This window comes from Saccostrea cucullata, unplaced genomic scaffold (assembly GCF_032062105.1).
Source record: "Saccostrea cucullata isolate Sc308-1 unplaced genomic scaffold, CSIRO_AGI_Scuc_v1 ctg8021, whole genome shotgun sequence".
Taxonomy (NCBI): Eukaryota; Metazoa; Mollusca; class Bivalvia; order Ostreida; family Ostreidae; genus Saccostrea; species Saccostrea cuccullata.
Genome location: NW_026926886.1, coordinates 5,024 through 23,482, shown reverse-complemented (window position 1 = coordinate 23,482; position 18,459 = coordinate 5,024). Strand labels below are relative to the sequence as shown.

Here is an 18,459-nt window from a genome sequence, read left to right as displayed (position 1 = left end):
GGTGTCAGAAAAATTTAAGCCTTACCCTTTGTTTTGTTGCCAGTTTTTAATTGTAATAACAAAGAAAACATATAGTGAACGGCAGGAGGCGGTGGGTTATTTGATATTAAAGTTTAAAGTAGCCTTGGTGCTCTGCGGAGTTTAAAAAATAAATTTAAAGTATTTTACATTGGCAGGGAATATTTATATATTTAGTGTTCAAAAGCTTAGCAAAATTGCAATATAAACTAGAGGTACTGTGAGCAATGAGCTCACTAAATGATACCCCCGCCTCCCATATGAATATAATGGCAGTGTCCATGTTTTGCTCTGGAAAATCAAAAATAAACGTCAGATCAAAAAGTAAAATAGGAGGTACACAATGGCAATATGTAATTAAAATCTGTTAAATATTCATTAAATTTCCTTCAGTGGTATGAGAGGAGTTGCGGATAAGAGATGGGTACCCCAAAGCGTAACACACGGACAGACGGACGGACGGAAATACCTATTTCTATATACCCTCCCACTTTTCAAGCGGGAGTATAATAAAAATTAAAATTGAATAAATAATCGTGTCAATGTTGTATCTGACCGAATCCTGATTGACAAATTTTGAAGCGCAGAGAATATAAGGATTTTCGTTAAATGTAAAATTTTAATTTCTCACAAATACGAAATTTATGCTGCAGCAGACAAGGATAAAGCATTTTTTTTATAGTGTGCCAAAATAAAGACAAATGCAACTTAGCGGATCTGGATGGAATTGGGGGGGGGGGGTCAAAACCCCCCTTAAGATATGTCTGAGAGAGAGAAAGCGATTCAAAATATTTGTTGTGTTTTAACCTAAGTACCGGTAATTGTCGCTACTTATAAAATTTATGTATGAAAAAAATCGGTTGTTCAAATAAAATACACGCCTGCAATATTGCGTGCACTGTTTTAATGTGTAGATTTTTATGATATATATTTTATTAATAACAGATGAAGTAATGTCAGTTTGTTGCCTCATAACATGAACATTGTGGTTTGCCGCTTGAGTATAACTAAATTGTTTTGTGTAGATATAACGAAATTTGACGAGTTTAAACAGAAGTTCGAGCAACTAACACTTGTGCCGAAATGTCCGGGAATTATGAAAAAATAAGTTATGCTTGTGTATTATATACTTTATGTGTATTTTTATATAAGTTTACGTATTTCCTTTTCATTTACCGAGAAGTTCGGTAAAATAAAAGGGTAAATACGTTAAGTGCGACGTTTCTACGTCTGTATTCATTGGTATCTTTTCGAATAATTTAATGGCCCTTAAAAGGGCCGTTTATTGTCAACTCCTATGAGCGACTCTTGATGGTCTTGCTTATTGAAAGCAAGAAGAGGACTGTTCCCGCCTCGTTGAAGTGAATCTCATCGGGAAGGTAATGTCTGGGAAATTTGACATCTATTCTGATGTAGGTTCGGCCAAGGATTTTCTTCATCTTATTGTTAACAGTTCTACGCCTTGCATCAAACTCCTCACGCTGCAAAGGAAATCGAAATTTTCCTCTAGAAACAATCTCTGAGAAGGAAATCTCGGGTTGTCTGCAGCTGGGACTCAAGACTTTAATTTGGTCGAAAAGGCTCGTCAGACAGTCAATGACTGTTGACGCCTCGGCTCCACTGGAAATGTCGTTTCCCCCTAAGCACACTACAACGATGTCCGGGTTGTACCTCAACATCTTGGAGATGATATTTGGACAAGGCTGAGAAGCTGTCATCCCACCAACTCCAAACCACCCGACTTCAAATGGCATGACAAAGTCTGTAAAGCTTGAAGCTCGCTTCACGTAGGAGGAACCGAATATGGCGACTCTCATGGTGGCTATAAAATAAAATCACAAATTTCACAGTTATAACAAACTCGAGGCAAATTATGTGATTAAATAATGATTACCTTTTTTGTCATCCATGATTAAAAAGCAGTTATCAAATTTAAAAAATTGCTATTATATATGATCTTAAAAAATGAACTTTTTGAAGTTATACTAATTTTGCTTTGAAATCAATTACCGTGTCGATCATAAATGGCTAATTGGTTATTAATTATGCCTAAAACAACCTCAACATGAAGTACGCTGGGAGTTCAAAATAACTGTTAAACTATATCATCATTACTGCTACTCCTAATTTAAATTTTGTTCGTACATCAATAAGAAGATTAACTCTTCATACACGAATTCGTAATCGATGACGCATAAACTGAGTCCTATATTTATATATATAGATTAATCACAATGTTGTCAAAGAAAGTTGGAAATCTATTTAATTCAGTTTGTTATCGAAAATTAAATACAATAGGACTTTCAAAAATTCCCGTGCGTGTAGATTTGAAAGACACAGCCCTCAGTAATGTGTCTTTAAGATGATAAAGTGTGGAGAAAAACTACCCAAATAACAATAAACCTTTTTTAAGTGATCAGGGAATACATCTCACATGCATGTCCATGTTTTAGGTGCAAAGAAATTGGAGGTGCATTGTAGCAATATATGTATTCTACGAAGAGGATACGAATAGGAATAATAATTTAACCCTCCCCCCCCCCCCAGCCCAATTAAAATGTTTTAAAAAACCGTAACCACAGCCACTACAAATGTATATCGTCTGATGAAACACGACGAATTATCATCACGTTGAGTTTCAAGCAATACATAATAGATTGGATTTAATAAATGGTTTCAAACAAAGTTATCAATGTCTTGATTGTAGGGAATTCAGAGAGACAAATAGTTCGCTGTCTCGATAAATAGCGTGTCCCAATATCAATAATTATCAGTAAATACAGTACTTGCAAAACGTCCATAGTTTGAAATGAAACTGGATTTTTTTTTCATGATTTAAACATATTAAAAGCATTCAGTGTACCTAAAAATAATACTTTAAATTAATGTTCATAGCATTTTGTTTGGAAAGGGGAGAAGTGTCTCGCTGAAAACAAATGTAAATTTTTACTTCGTTATGCAAGACCAAAAACAGCACTGCTTATCCGTGTTTGATCCCGAGATCAAAACGAATGAATAAAAAATAATAATATTACACGCACATTTCTAGAATATTTCTGACAATTTAATTTTGTGGAGGCTTTCAAAGTGTCCTGCCCTGTTTTTCAATCTAGATTTTTTAAAATTGTTGTGCATCGATCATATACAAAGTTTTTTAAAGTTAATACCTGTTAATATTGAATAAAAATCACGTGACTATTGTTAGTAGAGAAATATTGAAATAAGGGTTGTCGGCAGACTTATAGTACTAGTATATTCTAGGAGAGTTCTGCCAGTAAAACTGTTGCCCAACTCTTGCCACGTGGAGGCATCTCCTGTTAAGAGTCTTTTTTTTTTTTTTTTTTTTTTTTTTAATAAATAAATATATCATACTCTATTTAAATAAATAAATAAATAGATATTTTTTTCTGTTACATGTTAACCTAGATTTGCGCGAATGTGGCTCCAACTGGAAACCAGCTCATAAGGAGACAGGTCGTACCACATTTTCCCTAATGATGTGTTTGGCGCGAATGGTGGCTCCAACTGGAAGCCTGATCAGAGAAAAAAGGCCATACCACCATATACTGACAGTGTTTGAAAATTAATAAATTAATAAGCACGATATTTAGCGCGTATATACAAGGATATTTTTCACGTTTTATCCGTTACTTTTTAAATTTAAAATCGAATATAATACCATCCGGCGATTGCTGTTGCCAGTATCTCGATGTAACCATTAATCCACCGGGAAGAAATCGGTCGCAATATATTCCGTAATTCCATCATTACTCCACTACCCGAACCCGACACACGGCCCAACTGACGAACAGACCAGTTGTGCCTTACGCCCTCTGCGAATACTGACCTACCTTCCAATAAAAACATGACATTTTCATTTAAGTATACTTTAGGACACAACTTATAAAGGGTGCCTAGCAAATGCTTGAAATGTGTTGAAACCCTTATTAAAGACAAAAACATGTTAAAATTTTTGTATATTACAAAGGATAAAATATGACGCTGAATGAAGTAAGGTAAATCAGTGAATTGCTTTTGGTTTACATTTTCTGTTTCCGGAAAAATTTGCTTACGAGCCCTGACATAATCACTTGGTGTAAACTTTTTAGGGGGTCGCACGTTAGACCTTAATCGGACAGGTGATAATACTGGTGGCTGTTTGTCTAAATTGGAATCGTTTATCCTATCTGTAATTGGAGATAAAGAAGGTGGAGATAAATAAAATGATGAGTTAAGACTTGGGGGAAATAACCTGTCTTTCTCTGTGGAGCTCAGATTGTTTGTGTCGGAGATTGCTGTTGGGGAAAAGCGTTGCAAAGTCGGCGTTTCTAATGCTGGCGGAACAGGAGAATCGATGTGGTCATTTGCAGTCTGAAATAATTCGTTGTCAGGAAAAGAAGCCGAAGGCCCTATGTTTACATGGCTGACCGGAGGAGATAACGAACTGTCGTTGGTGGATAGGTGTAGGTGGAGAATCGAATCACTAGAATAATCTGTTAGTTGAGGTTCAAGTTGAACTTCCTGTAACGAATAGTGAGAAAAATCATTACTGTGAACATTGTTATTATCTGTGTTGTTTTGGTTTGAGTTGAGATCCCTGTTTGGAATACACACTGTATTAACATTATGAAAATTAACTTCATTAATACAAATATCCGCCTGCGTGCCCGGTATTGGTTCTAACCTTATAAAATGAAACTCGAACTCATGGCCTAAATAAATATGTAAAAGATTTTCCCTATTTTGACGATCAAAAGGCAAAATGTACCTTAAGTCTGACTGGGAGCTCGACACAATACCTACTGCGATATTAAATGCGTTCGCGATGGCCGTGATGCAGATGTGGTCGCCCCATTCGGTACCCAGTATGCCCTCTAAATAGGTATCCCAGTCTAAATTAGGTACAAAGTGTGAAAAGCGGTCGCCTGCCGGTGTTTCAGGGTTCTCGGAGAGCCAGTTTACCACGATATCTCTAATATCTTGCTGATTAAGGTCGATTTGTAAATAATTAGAGAGCGATTGTGCAACTGAATGAAAGAGACAGCTACTGTCTTTAGGAATATCCCCAACGGGAATTAAATTTCGTTCAAGCGCATTTCGAACCAAATCGTCATGGGCTGTATCGGTTCTCGAGAGGCTCGGTTCTTTAAGTTGGTTTACTAAATTATCAGAAAGATAGAAATCCGATATATGCGGGAAATTATGGGAAGGCAGTGAACAGGGAACTCTGCTTTCGCGGCAACAAAATTTATTTAATTTGTGTACACAGTTTGGATCCGATTTTCGGGAGCATTTCTCATTGTTACACTCGCACAACGGATCAAGCCTTAATCGATGACGTTTTTGTCTTTTTAACAGTTCTTCGGAACGTGAAATTGCTGCTATGTTTTGTACATTTATCCAAAGCGACACCCCACTGGAAAACCTGATTTTGTAAGAGAACGCGTTGTGTTTTGGAAATTGTTTTTGTGCCGATTATTTTTCCCCTTTCGAACCGCGGCCTAGCTTTATTGTAATTTTTCCGAGTTTGGGATTTTACGAACACTTCGTCGCCCACACTATAGACACTAACTTGATGTTTTTTGAAATGGTGCTTTATCATGGTTTTTTCGCGTTTTTTCGATGCCAGTAGGGCTGCCTTGCGAATGGCGGACGTTAATTTATTTATTATATTTTCTAAAATTCAGCTATTTAAATAAATGCATTTTTAAAACAAATCTTCCCATTTTACGTTTACACTTAAAGATACAAAAGGGGTTTGTAACCCTTTATTTTCAAATAATTAAATTTATTATAGCATTTTTTTGTATATGTATTGCATATATTGATTAAAATAAATAATTTTTTCTCAAACTATTTATTTTCTGTCTTCAAATGTAAAGAATACAGGTAAATCCAAGGTGAGATGTAATTACTGTAATAAAAACAGGAATAGGTGGAATTGAGATTTTTAAAAAGTGGGAATAGGTAGGAGGCACCGATGGAAGACATCGCACTGATTGAGGGGCATGTCAAAATTACATCAAACGCAACCGAGATACCCCCTTTCAGGTAGAGACAGGATGTGTACTATACATTTAATGACACCTGTGATTCTAAAACAATGAAGCCCTTTTCAACAGACACCTGGGATTCACACCTTTTGTTTTATAGCATGGGAAAAATTTTAACTTCAATACAATGAGATTGCATTCAATTCCTGAGTTTCAGGAATTTTGAAAGGTTCTCTCTCCATCTATTTTTTTTTAAAAAATAGATTACTGATTCTATTCATAAACAATTAAACATGTCCGAACTGCTTATTCTATTCTTTCATTCTTGAAGCAAATAGTTACAATTTTGAACCATCATGAAAACAATATTAAAAAAAAAAAACACATCCCCCTAACTATAAAGATGCTAAAAACAAGAAATTGCGTGCATTGTATAAACCGACAGATGCATTTAATTTTATGAGAAAAATTAACTTAATTAGCTAAGTTATTTATAAAATTAGAAACTGAAATATTTCGCTTCGAAAAAAAATTCAATTTTAACTAATTTGCATTTTATTTTTATATTTAAATGATAATATTATGTAGTATATGTACATTATCTCTAACAAATCAATACACATGGGTTAAAATTGAAAAAAAAGTACTTCAAGAAATGATAATTAGTTAAAATAAACATGAAGAATGATAAATAGATAACATTGCTGGATTTCAGAACATTCTGCTTGAAAATATATCTGGAAGGACTTTATCTTATTAACAATGAGAGGATGGTAATAGAAAATTAATATAAATACATCATCAGTCTGTTTTAATTATTTTACAACATAATTATACTTACCCGATAGTCTTCATTTTTCTTATCAACCTGTCACGTGGCGCAGCAGGGGTCAAAGTAAAAACAGATACCTACCTGCGGCCAGGTGAGACCCCGCAACGCGTTCCCCATTGGATGAAGTAAACACGTGATCATTTTTAAAAGTTAGAAAGGGACATATTCTGTATTGGTTTGTTCAAGAAGGTAAAGGCCTTGGGCCCGTTTTACAAAAGAACTTAAGACTAAGACAAAAAAAAAAATCAAAATTTTGCCAAATTTAAAAAGATTAAAATAAATTTGATTTAAAGTTTATTAAAAAGTTATATGTACACATTTATATATTTATATATATAGGTAAAAAGTCTCAGTTTTGTAAAAGAAAGGGCGTACTTTAATTTCGTGAAGGCGGACATTACGAGACGATATTTACAATCCGAAATATTGAAGGACATTTAACGGCGGACACTGTGTGATCAGTGACGAGTTTACCGAGAAAAGACGGACTTTTCTTTGCGGCGGACATAATCTGACGATTTTTTATTTCGGAAGAAAGGCGACTTTTCTTGTTGGCGGACAATATTGCGTTTTGTTTAAGAAGGTATTTTGTAGCGGGGGACATAATATTACGATTTGTTTGGAAGAAAGGCGGACATTTTGTAGCGGCGGACATAGTGTGACGATTTTCTTGAAAAAGAGGCGGACATTTCGTGACGGCGGACATAGTGTGACGATTTTTCTGAAAAAGAGGCGGACATTTCGTGACGGCGGACATAACGTGACGATTTTTCTGAAAAAGAGGCGGACATTTCGTGACGGCGGACATAACGTGACGGCGGACAAAACGTGACTCAACATACCCTCACCCTTCTCCCCTTCAGGTCCGGACTACTTGAGCTGAAAAAGCTTTTAAAAACTGATCTTTGGTTGTTTTTTTTCTCTGACCATAATGCTCATGTGAATGGTGTGCCCCTCTGGCTTGTTGGGTTTTTTTTCAATGCCTTTCTAAATTTCAGGTCCGGCATGAATAGAGAACAGATTATGACAAAGGAAGGGGCGGATATGGAAAAATAGTGGCTTCAAAGATCAACAAATCACATGACCCCATGTGATCATGTGACCCCAACCTGTGAGGCTGTGCTTATATGTGTTTACAAGACTGTTATGTAAGGACAAGGCTGCAAGAAAAAGTCCCTTTCCCGATTAGGGAAAGAATCCTTTTAAGAACTGGTAGACCTACCTTAAAAAAAAACAACAACAACATGTTATGTATGATCTGTGCTTTAGGTGGATTATTTATACTTTGTATTGGCATATTGAAACAATTAATATTGCAATTAATAACCCACCATCATTTTTACAAACTTTTCATTTTGCAAAGAATGTCTTCATATGGCAGGATGTACACAGCTATTGACAGAGTAAGTAATGATCGTGATAAATTGCTTTTTTCGGTTGTCTTTATATTTTTGTATAAAGTAATAATACGTTCAGAGTCAGATTTTTTGTTTTTATTCAGATACAATTTCCCTGCTGCATTATTTTATATCCATAAAGAAAATAATTGGTAATAAATTACAGTTTAACATGCTTAATGTATAAATTGCTTGGGAATATTGACTTTAACTCCTTAAATCTGTAACATTCTGTATCTTCTTTTTTTAAATTAAAGAGTGTGAATATCTCTTTGATTTTAGTGTAAATTCCTTACATGTGTTTGTTGTAGCCATAGTTTACTTTATGTTTTAAGCTGAACATGACTAGTAAATAGGCATATGCCATTTCAATATTATCATCTACAATAAAAAACACTAGGGTATACTCTTGGCTTTCGTTACACCTGGCTGTCTTATTGTCAAGGGCATCACTCTTGGCTTTATTTACACCTGACTGCAGGGTTAGGGTTAGGGTTAGGGTTAGGGTTAGTAAATAGTTAGTAGGGTTAGTAGGGTTAGTAGGGTTAGGGTTAGGGTTAGGGTTAGGGTTAGGGTTAGGGTTAGTAAATAGTTAGTAGGGTTAGTAGGGTTAGTAGGGTTAGGGTTAGGGTTAGGGTTAGGGTTAGGGTTAGGGTTAGTAAATAGTTAGTAGGGTTAGTAGGGTTAGTAGGGTTAGTAAACATGACTAGTAAATAGGCATATGCCATTTCAATATTATCATCTACAATAAAAAAACTGCAGGGTTAGGGTTAGGGTTAGGGTTAGGGTTAGGGTTAGTAAATAGTTAGTAGGGTTAGTAGGGTTAGTAGGGTCAGGGTTAGGGTTAGGGTTAGGGTTAGGGTTAGGGTTAGTAAATAGTTAGTAGGGTTAGTAGGGTTATAAAAACCCTATCAATATCAATATTATCATCTACAATAAAAAACACTAGGGTATACTCTTGGCTTTCGTTACACCTGGCTGTCTTATTGTCAAGGGCATCACTCTTGGCTTTATTTACACCTGACTGCCTTATTGTCAAGGGCATCAGCGTTGAATGGCAACCCATGTTCGTGCTGGTTTTCTTGCATTACGTTTGTTTACATTTTATTGCACTTATGCATATATTTGTGTTTGTTTGAGTACTGCACTGACCTGTACAAATGTCGTAAGAGTCCTTGGTATCTTACATTCCTGCAGGATATGTCCGTATACACCGGTGACAATTTCTTACCCTGAACAGTGACTAAGTGGTTCGCTATATTTATAGTGATCTGCAGAAAAAGCGAAAGCTTGGACAAATATTGAGGACAAATCCTTTTTTTTATATTTCAAAAAATGACATGTCAAGTTACATAATAAGATTTTTAATCACATTCACACACACATTCACACTTCCGCTCTGATTTTAAACAAAAATGGAATATTTAATATACAAGTACAAGATATATTAAAAGTTGCTGCTTTTTAATAATTTTTTATACATCGAAAATATTAATCCATGGTAACCATAGATTTTCAAAATTGTTCATTGTAAATTTTTGAATTGATATGCATTTTTCTACTTTGTACTTAAGAGTTAAATAATGTAGCAGCCCAGTAATCATAGGCATTTTGTTCTGCTTTAAACAAGAGAAAAAGTTTCTTTACTTGGATTTGGTAAAGATATAAAAAGATGGTTTAGGTTTGGTAAAACTAATGTTTTCAGAACTGTCACTCTGCCGATAATAGTAAGAGCCCTTCTTTTCCTTTGCTGAATTAAAGCTTTGATCTTTTGAACATTGTAGTTTATATTAATAATTTTATCTTGTTCTACTGAAAAATTAATTCCAAGTAAATTGAAAGTTGTACAACCCCATTCAAGTTTCCAACTAGAATGATGGAGAATTTTTTTAAACCTATCCAAGCAATTTTAGTTTTTGAGCTGTTAATTTTAAGTCCTGTAATCTTTGAGAATGAATCAATAGTATCTAATGCTGCAAAAAGTGATTTAGGTGATCCGTCAAGGGCAAGCCAGGTATATATCATCTGCATATTGGGATATTTTATGTTCTGTTTTATTAATAACTATTCCTTTAATGCTTTGATTTTGTTTGATCATAATTGAAAGAATTTCTGCACAAAGAAGAAACAGATATGGTGCTACGGGATCTCCCTGACGACATCCTCCTTTGATATAAAACTGTTCGGATAAAAATCTTTTTACAAATTGTGTTCAGCTTTTATCTTTGGGAACATGGCTCTTTGATTCTACTTACATGGAATAACATAATAAATTTACGTATACTCTACATCACTTTTTATTCACGTGAACTTTATTTACGCGTAATTACGCAAGACAGTGTGCTCGCAAAAATTTAATTCTCGCATATAATAGTATTCCTAAGAATTATATAGAGGAACAATCACAGTTCGGGAAAATTTTGTCTCGCTTATTAAGAATCACTGCCTATCTCGCGAAAATAAGGTGTCGGAAAATATTAGTGATTACAATTACGATTTTTGGGGAGAAACGGCGGACATTTCTTAACGGCGGACCTAATATTACTATTTTTGGGAAGAAATGCGGACATTTCGTGGGGGCGGACATAGTGTGACGATTTTTTCGAAAAAGAGGCGGACATTTCGTGACGGCGGACATAACGTGATGATTTTTCTGATAAAGAGGCGGACATTTCGTGACGGCGGACATAACGTGACGATTTTTCTGATAAAGAGGAGGACATTTCGTGACGGCGGACATAACGTGACGGCGGACAAAACGTGACTCAACAGTGATCTACAGTTAAAGAAAAAACTTTAAACATTTCTTTCACATCTTTCACATTTTAATTTTCTATGATAGACTTTTTTGCCCCCGTAATCAAAGATTCGGGGATATAAAGTTATAAACTTAGTTGTAACGAAGTCACAGGGACCTAAGAAATTACTTCAATATTACTCGATATATTCGTATTAGATATTTCTTAGATTTAAATAGCTGGGGATCTAAGATAACTTTGATAAATCCGTAAAACCGATTATATCCATGTTCATACTAAACGACTTTTGCTGTCTAGTTTTTGCCCTATTCACCAGTCTGTGTAGCAGTCTGTCTGCATAAAATTAACCTTGTCCACAACTTTTGAATTGGTGGGGCTATGGCTTTTATTTTTCACCTTATATTCCTTGTAAGAGACCTTCTAGGTACCAGTTTTGACCTCTTGACCTTGGAGGTCGACCTACTTTTGCAAAAAATTATGAAACTTGATTCTTGGCCATAGCTTTTGAACAGTTGATGCTATGGCTTTCATTCTGCTCATGTGTATTCAAGACCTATTTATGGCCTGGGTATATATTTTTTTGGCCTTGACCTAATGAAAATGACCGAATAAAAACCTTTAACCTTGGTCATAATTTGTAAACAGTTAACACTACGGCTTTTGTAATGCACAGGTGTATTCAGTGTGACAAGAACTTTCTTTATATATCATAACTTTTACCTTAGAGTTTGACCTACCTTTGGAAAACATTAACCCTGGCAAATACTTTTGTTCATTTGCTAGGGCATTTATATCTCAATAGTTTATTTCTTATAAAAAGGTCTTGTCTGAGTACCAATAATTTTAACCATTTGACCTTGACCTTGGAGCTTGACCCACTTTGAAAAAACTTTAATCTTTGTGATAACTATTAAAAGGTTAATATTTTGGCTTTCATTTTTCATATGTACGTATATTTATTGACACAAATCTGTTTTTGGTTATAACAACATTTTTGATACCTTGACATTGAAGTTGCATTTGAGAAACTTTAACCGTCCCAGTAAGCTGTCATAGTGGGGCATCAATGCTTTACAAACGGACAGACTCAGCGGAAACATAAAGTTCCATCCGGATTCACCACTAGTTGGCTAATAAATTTGTCAGTGTACTCTATACTTTTTATTAATATTTTCATTATATGATAAAACGTTAAATTTTCATGATTTTGTTCACTATGCATTATTATGTAATATTATAATTGTATTATACATATATATCAAATATCATAGTATTTCCACTTTTCAGAATTTTATTAAAAAATCATTCTGAAAAAATTACATTCAATCCGTATTCATTTAAATTTTGATATCAACTCGATACAAAATAAAGTAACCAACCTTTCAGTTTCTGGACATAAAAAAATTCCTGCGAAGCTGTCATAACTGGTTACACAATGAAACATTTATTTTCATTTATTAAAAACACTAGTCTCGTCATTAAGAAACAAGTATACACTTGATTACAATACAAAGAGCTGGGCTACATTAACCTTGATAAGTAGGACCTGAGATCACAAACATGTGAATTTTCATTGGGAAGTCAAGAAAAATTTAACGAATGAGAAAATTCAAATTAGGCATATGGTGATGCATAAATAACAACAAATTCATTTATTTTACCAATTACTTATACAATTTTGTAAAATATTAACACTTGATAACAATATTGCCAAGTAAAGAGGACACAATCTCATGTCATAAATGACCTCACAAGCCTTAACATGACGTAGTGCAAGTGTTCCAGAGGGGTAGATTTACTGCTTAAACAAAAATGCCTAAAATATACAACCATCGCCTTTTTGAAATTTTAAAACATTCAAATTAATAGAAATAATTTTATCAATTACAAAGATTATGAATATATCTAGTCTCTGAGGAGCTACACTATGCATGTTATAGCAAGGAATCTAAAGAATATCGTCAGAAAGATAATTGTAATATTTTTTATCTCAATATCTAATTTATGTTTTAAAATACATCGTTGCTTAAAATAACAGGTTTAATGTTTCAGATGAAATGACAGTAACGCTTTGGAATAAAAGGAAAAAAAAATCATAGTTTTTACTTTTACTTCATGTATACGTCAAGATACGTCAAGATCGTGAATAAAGTGCATGTAGTCTGACACTGTACAAAACGAACTTCCACTTAACAAAATCCCTTTTTCTAACAGTTTGTAGATACAGCACAACTTCTTACTTAAGAATCATCATTATTAAGTTTTTTTTTATAGAATTGTAAAACATAAAGCGAGGATAGGTCTACAAATTTTGCATTTCAATCATGTTTTTTAAAAATTTTATTGAGGAACGGTAAATCCTTCCTTTCTTCTTGAAAAAAAAAAATAAATGCTGAATTTTGAAAACCAATGACTGCAAAATCAAGGGAAAAAGATCTATAAGTATTAAATGTTTTCTTGTTTCAACTAATACAACAAAGGTTGAAAACAGTTTCCTAATCACTTCTCCTTCCATGTTGTAACTGATCTTCCCTGGAGAATTTCTAGCAATCGTTTAATCAAGTCTTGGAAAATATCTTTGACAATTACCAGAATATCACGACAATTTCTTACAAGTCGTTAACCTTTCTAGAAGGGTAAAATCACAACTCTTGATAATTTCCTGTGGGTAATAATTGACAAGAAATTTAAATAAACTCTCTTCTACTGAGCTATGACTAAATTTATATTTTCTTTCAATATTGTCATAAGCAATCAAAAAATGGTCGTAATGAAAGATAGAACTCCGAAAATCCCTTAAAGTTGACCCTGTGGCTCCTACCATTTTCAGCGCTTCTTCTTTCCGCGTTCCGTCTCGTAAAGGTTCTTCCAGCACGCTTTCTGCCACACTCCCCTCACAAAGGAGAATATAGACTAAAACTGCCATTTTGCCCTCTTTCATATCTAGCCTTTGTTTTATATACTTCTCCAGGCTAAGAATTGGATCCTTTAAAAAAGCTTTAGCGTTCTTCGGAAAATATTGGATTATTTTTCAATAGGCTGCAACATTGAGGGATTCCAAGTGCATTCCCAAGTTTAATTACATCCAGCTTTGTATTTGATGTTATCACTTTATCAAGATCGTGCTTTGTAAACATTTCCACCATTTCTGAACTTTGCATTTGAAAATTCCCAATAGATAAGTCAACAGAAGAATTGATTAAAAATAAGTCTTCATGTATTCTATCGGCTGCTTCTTTGTATATATCATTTCTGATTATTATAATTAAAACATTTCCCTGACAATTATCATTTTTCAACATTGCTTTAATCAAATGTATCTTAGCTTGGAAGTTGTCAACCTCATTTGAAACTGAGAATTCCCCGAATAAATTATCTAAAAATAAAGCGACGTTTGAAGATGGCGATACGGGTCCATATTATTCATCAACGGTGAACACCTGAAGAGGTATCATTCCTCTCTTCTGTAATTCTGTTAAGACATACATCGCAATCGTGGTTTTCCCGGATCTCGGGTTACCTTTTACAAGGACATACCTATTTGACTCTAAAAGTTCTAATACTCTCTGAATTGCGCGTGTTTCAACAAATACATCCTTTATTTTTAGTTCTTGATTTTCTAAAGCAGCTCTTGTTGTATCTAAAAAAATCCAGAAATATCTTCAAATTGGATTAAATATCCACATCAAATGATAATCTATCTATTTTTGGATATATTTTTATCTTCTAAGTTAATTTGTAACAAGGGTATATCAGGAATAAGGTCTTACCAATCTTTGCCCTGATATGCGTATCTGAAAAGGAAAAAAAATACGAGAAAGATAATGTTTCTTGTGGTTCCTTATGAATTCTTACCAAGAATTAGCGTGTGGAGTTCCAGGAGATGTTTAAACCAATTCATATGAAAAGTCTTAAAATCTGAAAAAAAACTTCACCTTCTTTTTTTCATCAGAGATTAATGTCATGTAAAAAAAAAAGATTTACAAATCAGAAACTACATGAATGAATACCTTATCAATGTCGTGAATTTTCTATTAAATATTTACGAATCATCATAGCTATTTTGATGCCATACATCTGTTTACAAATACCTCATTTATTCAACTTTACGTTTTCTTAAGAGAATGATGATAATTAAAGACTGCAGAATTTGATAAAGAAATTGGTAGACAGAAACATTGTTACAGTAATGGAAATGTTTGCAGATGTGCGAAATTTTAAGAAGAAAAACAAGGTTCTTATCATTGCTAACCAGTTAAAATTTTTCGAAGAATTGATATTAAATGTAAGTTAATAGTATACCTCTATTTTGCATACAATTATGTTATATGGAAATATGAAATGGGTAATCTATCAAACATAACAATGAATTAGTACTTTGTTGATTATTTTTAAAAAATGAAGAAAAGCAGTATTACCAAAGCTAAACTTACCAAAATTCTCAAACACCGTGTTTTCTATTTGCTCTGTTAAGAGTAAACATAGCAGAAAAATGTTGTTAATACTTTATAAACTCAAAATCACACTATGTACGTGGAACAAACAATAAATATTTAAAACAGAAAAGATTAATAAAGGCGATGTTATGTATAAAAAAAAAACTTCTCAGAATTAAATGATAATATTGAGCTCTGTATTCAGTACGATTACTTACGTTTCAGTTTCTGTATTTCTTTGGTGTTTTGGTGTATTTCTTTGGTGTTTTGGTGTATTTCTTTGGTGTTTTGGTGTATTTCTTTGGTGTTTTCCTCTACATTTGAAACCACCGACTCTGTTAAATGAAATAGCTATGCTAGAGTTGACTTGCATTAAGGTCTTCATGTTATAGGTTTGTATATTATTGACATTGATATTTTAACGTTTAATGTATCTATATAAATACTTTTAAATGCTTTTAACGTTTTCTGTTTTTCATGTATTATGTATCTTAGTATAGATATGTAATTGTAAGATTTCATATATCCAGACGATTTTCATGTATGGACATGATCAGAAAATTAAATCTCTCTCAGTATTTGATAATAATTATGATATCCATTTGGATGTAAAACAAATGGAGCTACTATACGTTTCACATTAAGCTATGCAAAAATACTAACATACTCTTAAAACGTTTGTTTTTATAAGGATTACAAAGAAACGATGAAGGAGATCAATTTATATTATCTTGATTCAAGTTATTCTTCTCAAAAAAGTAAGACATGCCTTAATAGGGGGAAATTTCTTCATGAAAGCAAATAGCAAATTTCCAACGATATTTAAGATATACATGTATAGTTCTAGGAACCAATTATATATTCTTTGTTGTTTTTTACATGATTGAGTGCATTGAAAGAGATAGACATGATTTGGCATTAAACAAAATAATTTAATTTTAGTTGTAACTTGTACTAGTAATTTGATTGGGTAAAAGATTTCATCCATTTTGTATAACAAAACTAGCCTATGTCACTATATATATATTATTTAGATCAAAAATGTATTACTCCGCTTTACATAACTTTTAAATATTCATAATTCAAGGAAGCTTTAAACCCTAACAGACACTTTTTTTAGCACTCAGAGAAAAATATGCATATTTAGACTTTTTATCTCATAAATTATGTAATTAACGGTAAATAACAACTAATTTAATCCTATAGCTAACGGCAGTTCACTCTAACTGCATAAAATTACCGAATAAAACCCAATAAATAGAGCTCTTTAGTAGGCAGGGTTTAGAGCGTCCTTAAAGCCTTTTCCTGGAGGAAACTATTTTCTCTTTGTCTACATTGAAATTAAATTATAAGGAATGAAGCTTATTTAAAATTATGTAATACGATATAACATAACAGTTTATGCTCTTTTATTACTTCAGTAACCGCTTCGCGTATAACAAAAGTTGAAATAAGCTTATTCCTTAAATCTATATACCAGTAGTCTTACCAAATATTGCAAGCTGTTTTATCCATTTCATTTCCTGCTCCGGGTTCATGTTGACTGTTTTGATAAAGTCTACCGATGTTTGATATTTTGAAACGCCAAAATAAATATCAACATCTTCGGCAATTTTGCGAATCTTCATAAACTCAAGTTGGAAATCGGCATCAGGTATACCTATATCTACAGCATGTCCGTAGTGTTTGTTTCTGATGAACCTTATACGCTCTATATTTGCCGATACACTTCTGTCTGTAGGGTCGGGATCATTACCCCAACCCGTATTGTGAGCAGGTAGTGTAGTCACATTATGCAAGAGAATATAAAGCAGGGATATATCCATATCGGAATAGTTTCCACCATAGATATTTGACGGTGGAGGAAAAATCAAATCAGCTTGCGATTTATTGAATGGGTTCTTCTTTTCTGATTTTATCCATTTTTTAACTCTCCTGGACAGGTCAGTCGTTGGAACCTCGTTGAGAAGTACATCCCTCATCATGTCAGCACATGGTCCCAGTATCAGGCGGGAGGTTCGTGCTAAGTTTGTTGTTTGTGGTGTAGACGCGTATTTTGAACACGACATGATCAGGTTTCTGTTTGTATTCCAACTGTTGCAGTTTATCCTGAAAATACACGATGCTTTAAATTATATATATTTATTACCTTTAATTAATAAATATCTGTCTGTTCATTTTCCCCTCATGGGTTATGGGTTTTGAAATTTATTTAGATTATGCGAGGTAATGATCATTTGATGGCTTTATAAAGTGCTACTATTATATACTAAGTTTACTTTCAATTTAATGTATTGAAAACGAAAACGAATTATAAATGACAAATTTGAATTTAGATTGACTCAAAAAGGATGCATTTTTAAAATACCCCAGGTATTTCTAAAAAAAAATCTAGAATACAAGGGAACCAGGTATCTCAATATATACTAGTGTTTTAAAATTAATAAAAAAAAACAATGTACAGGGCATAACTGTTATAGAATTTTCCAATCTATGCCAATATAATAACATTCCTTTGATTTTATCATATCAATATAATATGGACACGTTCCAAATTCTAACATTACTGCAAAATTTGCGCATTGCTTATGAACCAGCAGTATAAATATTCAAAACTTTAAATTTAGTTTGTCTGGTTCTGAAAAAAATATATAAATTGTCAGTTGAGATACCATTTGTGAATCGTGAGGATTAAACATATTCCACTGTACGTATATTGTGCTTCCTTCACCTTAGCTACAAAATTAATTAGTACTTAAATGTACTTTTTTCTAGTACATGTAATCTACAGCTTGTCGATTGCATGCATATATATATGATTGTTTTTGGTATAAGTGCAATCATTTAACTGATATTCAATTTCTCTGTTTTACCCTAATCAATCATTAATTCTTAAATAAATAATTTTTTCTGAGCACATTTTGAAATACAACTTAAATTAAAAAAAATTAAAATTGATTATTTCTATAAATAACAATTGGGAAGAATTTTTTAAAAAAATCTTGTAAGAAGTGGAGTGTAGAA

The 18,459-nt window shown here is 33.2% G+C and overlaps 1 pseudogene; it reads right to left on the bottom strand.

Moving 5' to 3' along the window:
* Window positions 1-3,665: 3,665 nt before the first annotated feature.
* Window positions 3,666-17,529, bottom strand: LOC134272827 (uncharacterized; annotated as a pseudogene).
* Between the last annotated feature and the right edge of the window lie 930 nt (window positions 17,530-18,459).